Source organism: Drosophila novamexicana, unplaced genomic scaffold, assembly GCF_003285875.2.
Source record: "Drosophila novamexicana strain 15010-1031.04,08,12 unplaced genomic scaffold, DnovRS2.1 tig00000193-arrow-pilon, whole genome shotgun sequence".
Lineage (NCBI taxonomy): Eukaryota > Metazoa > Arthropoda > Insecta > Diptera > Drosophilidae > Drosophila > Drosophila novamexicana.
In genome coordinates, this window is record NW_020824787.1 from 1,532,060 (window position 1) to 1,537,915 (window position 5,856).

General features: G+C 39.9%; 3 non-coding genes across 3 annotated transcripts; 1 reads left to right on the forward strand and 2 right to left on the reverse strand.

The window, feature by feature from the left end:
* Nucleotides 1–2,003: 2,003 nt before the first annotated feature.
* Trnay-gua lies at nt 2,004–2,097 on the reverse strand. Its single transcript has 2 exons — nt 2,061–2,097; nt 2,004–2,039 (listed from the first exon to the last, which is right to left on the reverse strand). It is a non-coding gene; the product is annotated as a tRNA-Tyr (tRNA).
* Nucleotides 2,098–5,284: 3,187 nt separating this feature from the next.
* Nucleotides 5,285–5,378, forward strand: Trnay-gua. The gene is made up of 2 exons: nt 5,285–5,321; nt 5,343–5,378. It is a non-coding gene; the product is annotated as a tRNA-Tyr (tRNA).
* Nucleotides 5,379–5,761: 383 nt separating this feature from the next.
* Trnay-gua lies at nt 5,762–5,856 on the reverse strand. Its single transcript has 2 exons — nt 5,820–5,856; nt 5,762–5,797 (listed from the first exon to the last, which is right to left on the reverse strand). It is a non-coding gene; the product is annotated as a tRNA-Tyr (tRNA).

Here is a 5,856-nt window from a genome sequence, read left to right on the forward strand (position 1 = left end):
CTCCAATAGGGACTGCAAGATGTGTGCGACTTTTTTTGTAGACTGTTTCATTAAAAAATTAAAATTTAAAACGTCAATTTGCTGCAAGTTATAATCAGCATATTTTAAATGCATTATACTAGTTTCTTCTATCAAAAACTTTTGAATCAGTAAATTATAAAAGAGTGTGTCAGCTTTCGGTGCAGCCTCAACTTTCTCATTTCTGATTGGAATTTGTAAGAGTGTTGTTTTTGTGTTAGAGAGCTGTGGGTATTAAATTCTGCCTGGCATGGATCGTTAGGTTGGCATGCAAATGCCAATGAAATGCCTGTGGCTGCAAGAATTTCTAACGACGAGTGCTGAACTAATTAAAACGCACAACTCAAGGCATGCCTAGGGCTTCCCAGCTACCATCTACCACTTACCACATGCCACTAATGTGAGGGGCGCTCGATCAGCAAATTACACGAGATGCTTTTCGTAAAACAGTTGTTGAAAGCGAAGCACCCGAAACGAGACAAAGGCTAAAAACTGCAACTGTTCGGAACCCGGGGATATAACATATAGAGCGTGCACTCAAGCTCTGCCCCCGGACACTCCACACTCCACACACTCACATACACGCACGCGCACACTCACACGCACACGCACACGCACAATGCCAATGATTCGCCAAGATCCAGATCTTCACATCGAGAGATACAAGATCCAAAAGCGAGCAGCAATTCATTCATATTTGTATTTACTTAACTTGCCGATGATGATGTTGCCTGAGAGGAGCTGGAGATGCGTTGATGACTTGCAACTTGCTGCGGCACAGCAAGAGTCGATTTTTGTTGTTATTATTATTAATTTTTTTTTTTTTTGTTTTATTTTTTGTGTTATATGTGCGCTCAGGAAAGGCCAAGTCTCATTTTTTATGGGACGCCCGTTGTAAATGGAGTTTCGACAGCCTAATTGGAGATCAACGCAATATAATTGTCTGGCCGGCTGCGGCTGCGGCTGAAGCTGAAGTTGTAGCTGGCTGCGGATGTTGATGAAGTCGTGGCCCGAGAACAGGTGAATGAATTTGTGACAGCGCCACAAAGGCAAATGATGTATTGATAGCATCTGTTTGGGAGCAGCAGCAGAAGCAGCCACCAGTCAGCAACCACAGCCACTGCGGCAGCAGCAGCGGCAGCGGCAGGACGTCTGCAACTTTTTGACAGACATTTCGTTGCCTTTGTTGTCCCGTTTGCCTGTGCCCCTGGGGCACATGCCTCAAAGCCGACCGTCTGTCCATGCAAATTGAGCTGCCCCCAATTGTTGTCCTACCTTTGGCGGCCCATAGAAATGAAGTTCGGCCTTAAAGAGATCAATTCTAAATGGGAATGTCAGCAATAATGGGACTACCTTCCTATTGTAGTACTAACCTAGTGGGAACTCTGCCAATTTTCTTAACTAATAGCTTTAAGTTCCTTGTATTAATTAAGCATTTCAATGTGATGCAGGTGTTCAAAATGAACAGATTGCAATTACTAGCATTTTATCCCTTTAGTCATGGGATTTTAGTTATGATTATAAATTGAAAAACATTTTCCTTTTTAAATAAGTTATCGAAAAATAGAAAGATTTCCAAAATTTTCCTTTTTGTCTTGATTCTGCTTACAGCAACAACAAACTTACTTAAACAACTTATAATTACATATTAATTTTTCTTATAACAAAAACTTGTTTTAAAAATGCAACAAAGCCTTGCAAATGTTCATCTTATATACTATATAAAATGCACTGTTAAATTTCCATTTATAATTTTGGCATTTATTTTTCAGCAGCCAACTAAAATTTCAACAAAATACAAACATCTAAATAAAACAACATGCTCAAATTTATTTTTATACGCAAAATATACGTGAAAATTGGCTTAAACAATATTTTAATTTATTAAATACGTCAAAATTCGACTGGCAATCATTAAATGTGTTAAATAAACACATTACATTAACACAGTATTTAAAAAAAATATAAAAACAAAAAAATCAAGATCCTTCGAGCCGGATTTGAACCAGCGACCTATGGATGTCTACAATTTGTATATCACTCTACAGTCCACCGCTCTACCAACTGAGCTATCGAAGGTCGGTGTGTTGTGTGCGCCAAAACGCGTACATGAGCGAACGTGGTGAATTAGTTGAGTTATCAGCGAGCAGTGAATAAATCAAAACGTATGTCTGTTGTGCTCTTGAGCGAAAGCTGCGCCAAGCGTGCGACTGTGCGTGCGAGCGAGAGAGCGTTTAGGCGAGCAAGCGAGCGAGCTTTGCAGCGCCAGCAATGTACGCAGCGCTGTCGTTGTCATTGTTTCGCTGCCGTTGTTTTCGTTTGCGTTTTTGTTGCTTTTCGGGCTTAGATCAAACAGCACGGCGCTTGGCAGTAAACAAAGGGCGCTGCGTCTGTTCTGCTATCAAGGCAACAGTTAACGGGGCCACCTAGAAACCCGATGCAACTGCCAACTTCGGTGACTCATGCTCGTCTCCGGCTGCCAGCTGCCGGCTGCAGGCTGCGCTTGTGGCTTCGCCTGTGGGCAACAAGTGAATCATGCGGCAAACGCGCGCGCAACACAAAAAAAAGGCTGGCTGCCTTATCAGAGAGAGTAAGAGGCGGCGGCAGGTGGTTACGCACTTGGCTTCTCTTAGCCTGGCCGAGAACAAACTACCGCAGCGACGACGACGGCGGCGCCGCGCAAAGTGTTTGCTGATAAGCGAGACGGCACACACACACACACAAACACGCGCGCACGAGGCCGAACAGGATAGAGCGAGATACTTAACAAACCAATTAGGATGCCAAAAACACCAGAAAAAAGGGCAGCAAGTCATAAAAAGAACAGGCAAGGGTGCTCTAGTCGGGAGTGCCCGACTAGGACATACCCATTTTTGCTCTTCTACCCTAGCCCCACAATAGATGATAACAGTCTCAGACAGACTTGGCTGTTTTTAGTTTGATTTTAACAACATTTTCAGCACTTGAATATGACATACAAAAGTGTAAATATACCAGAGCATAAGACTCTAGCTGTTAAAAAATGGGTGGGAGGTACGAGTACTATTTCTAACAGACAGGCAGAACGAGCTAAGCTGTGCTACCCTGCTTCCCTCGCTTTCAATGAATACAGGGTATAGAAAACAACCCAACAAGCAGCATGCGGCAATATCAGTTAATCTATCTATACTGTGTATATATACATTTTATACATGAAGGCAAGGGCTGCAAGCGGAGCGAAAAAAACTGACAGCTTACGGATAATTACTGACAAAAAACACACACACACACACACACACACACACACACACACACACACACACACACGCACACAGACACATAAGATGTACAGCTCAGCTCTAAGCGCAGTGCGGCAATCTGTGTGATCCATTGAGTAAGGTATACGAGACCTAAAAAGAAATAATAATAATAAAGGAAAACTGTGCTGGATCGATTGCCCAAACTGTCTTGTTAGATAAGAAAATGATTGCCCCCTCGGCGAGTGCCCCGCGGCGCGGCCAGCCTGGTCCGAGAGTGTAATTTGCTCAGGTATCTTGCAACAAATGTTCATAATTTTTAAGAATGACTCAAATAGTTTTTCCCGGCGCTATCGCAGCGCCGAGATCTCTCCAGTTTTCGGGCCCGCTCGCTTGATCTTCGGTATCAATTTCCTGCTATGATTGAATGAATCTTGGTTTTACTGCGTCCTACGCACTTTTTGGTATTTGGTGTGGGCGGCTTATCGGTCTGACAAAATCTACAAAATTGCCAGTTTCCAGGAAATTTTCAAACACCTTCTTTTTTTGACAAGATATGTACTTAGTTTGGTCTTATTTTTTTAGCAACAGTTGATTCCCTTACCTCAAACTCTTCATTACATTTTTGCCTGCTGCTGCGTGTATGTGTGCGTGTGTGTGAGTGTGTGTGTCTTTCCCAGCATCTTTTGCTGCCCAGATGAGTCATTTAATTGAGCCGAAAATTGACTTTGTAGTGCACAACAGGGCCTGGATAAATTAATTTACTGACCGTTGATAAAAAAAGAAGAAAAAAATAAAAAATAAATAAATAAAATTCCCGCATGACTCATATGGACTCGAGTCTCTAGTTCTGATGTGCCCCAGTCGAACTTGAAGCGGCATTGCAGCGTGTGTGTCTGTGTGTGTGTGCTTGTGTGTGTTCCGGAGCTTCTATAAATAGCATCAAGTCAGTTTTATGTGACAAAAAAAGCATCAATTGCGTGTCTGGGGCAGTCCTCTGTCTTATCAGCGCATGCAAACAAATACATTACATAATTATTAATCTATAATAATATTCTATAAATATATATAGTATACGTATGTAAAACCCAACGTTGCATCATTTTTAGATCACAACATGATTGTTTCACCTCATTCGCTTCTATGTTTCTATGTGTGCTCGTTAATGCGCATGTATTAGTGCGCTTTACTATAAAGAGCTTTTCTCTATGACATTGAGCTTTGGGCCCAAAAAGCTTTTGTGTGCATGTGCACTGTACGTGAGCTAACGAGGGTTGGAATGTTTATGAATTTCAAATAAATAGATTAGCAAATGTAGTTAATAATTTAAATTCATTTAGAATACATACATACATACGAATCTTTAGATTACATTTTAGAAAATAATTTTGAATATTTGTATGCTGAAAAGATTTCAAAATATATGTAAATAATAATTTCTTCCTATTTAATTGGTTGCTTGGTGCAGCCTAATTTTTTATAGATTTTTTTAAGATTAGCTTGATTAATTGTTAAAGCTCTGACAAGTCCATTGATAAATTGGCTGTTGATTATAACCAAGTATTTATTATTTTGCTTGTCTGCCTTTAATTGACGCGTCAATATTTTACTTGTTGAGGCATTGTTTACGGTCCGTGCTCATATAGTTTTCCAGCGAGAGAGCGAGATGCGCAAACAAATACATTTGTTACCAACTGTTGTTTATTGTTAACCGACACGCGTTGCGTTTTTCATGCGAATTCGAATCGCTCGCACATTGAGTGATTTCTTTATACACTACTATATTTATTTATAGTTTTTTTTGCTTTATCTGGAATACCTGCGAGCGCTTAAGTTCGCTCGCGCTCGCTATCATCTTATCGCGAGCAGCGACCAACACGTAATGCCCACGGCTGCGGCCAGTTTTTATGCTGCGATTAGCATTTGCATTCGCCTTTGTTAAATGTGCTTCGCATTGTTTTTTTTTGTCAATAAAATATTGTTTTTTTAAAGCAACTTATAAACTCATTTTGGGCACGGCCATATATAGACCTTCGATAGCTCAGTTGGTAGAGCGGTGGACTGTAGTGTGTCAAGCAAAATGTAGACATCCATAGGTCGCTGGTTCAAATCCGGCTCGAAGGATCGTGTATAATTTTTTTCAAGTTATAAATATGTTTCCTTGTGCTGAGAGTTTCGAGTGTAGTTTTAACATATTGTATGTAGCCTTGCGAAAATCTAAAGTGATACATATTTGAAATATATAAAATAACTTAAAATTATTTTTTCTCTTTCAAATAATAGATTACGAATATGCACACGAATTTGGACATGTAGGTAAACATTTTATACACATAAAATAATGAACTATAAATATAGAAATACTCATTTAGCTAAGAATCTATTTCTATAAATAATTTTCTGTATCTTAGGCATTTATTTATTTATACATATTTAATATTCAATGTAAAACCATTTCAAAATAAATGTAAAAATAATTTTCGTTTTTAAAAGCAAAAAAAAGTAAATCCTTCGAGCCGGATTTGAACCAGCGACCTATGGATATCTACTTCACGCTTTGCACCGCTACAGTCCACCGCTCTACCAACTGAGCTATCGAAGG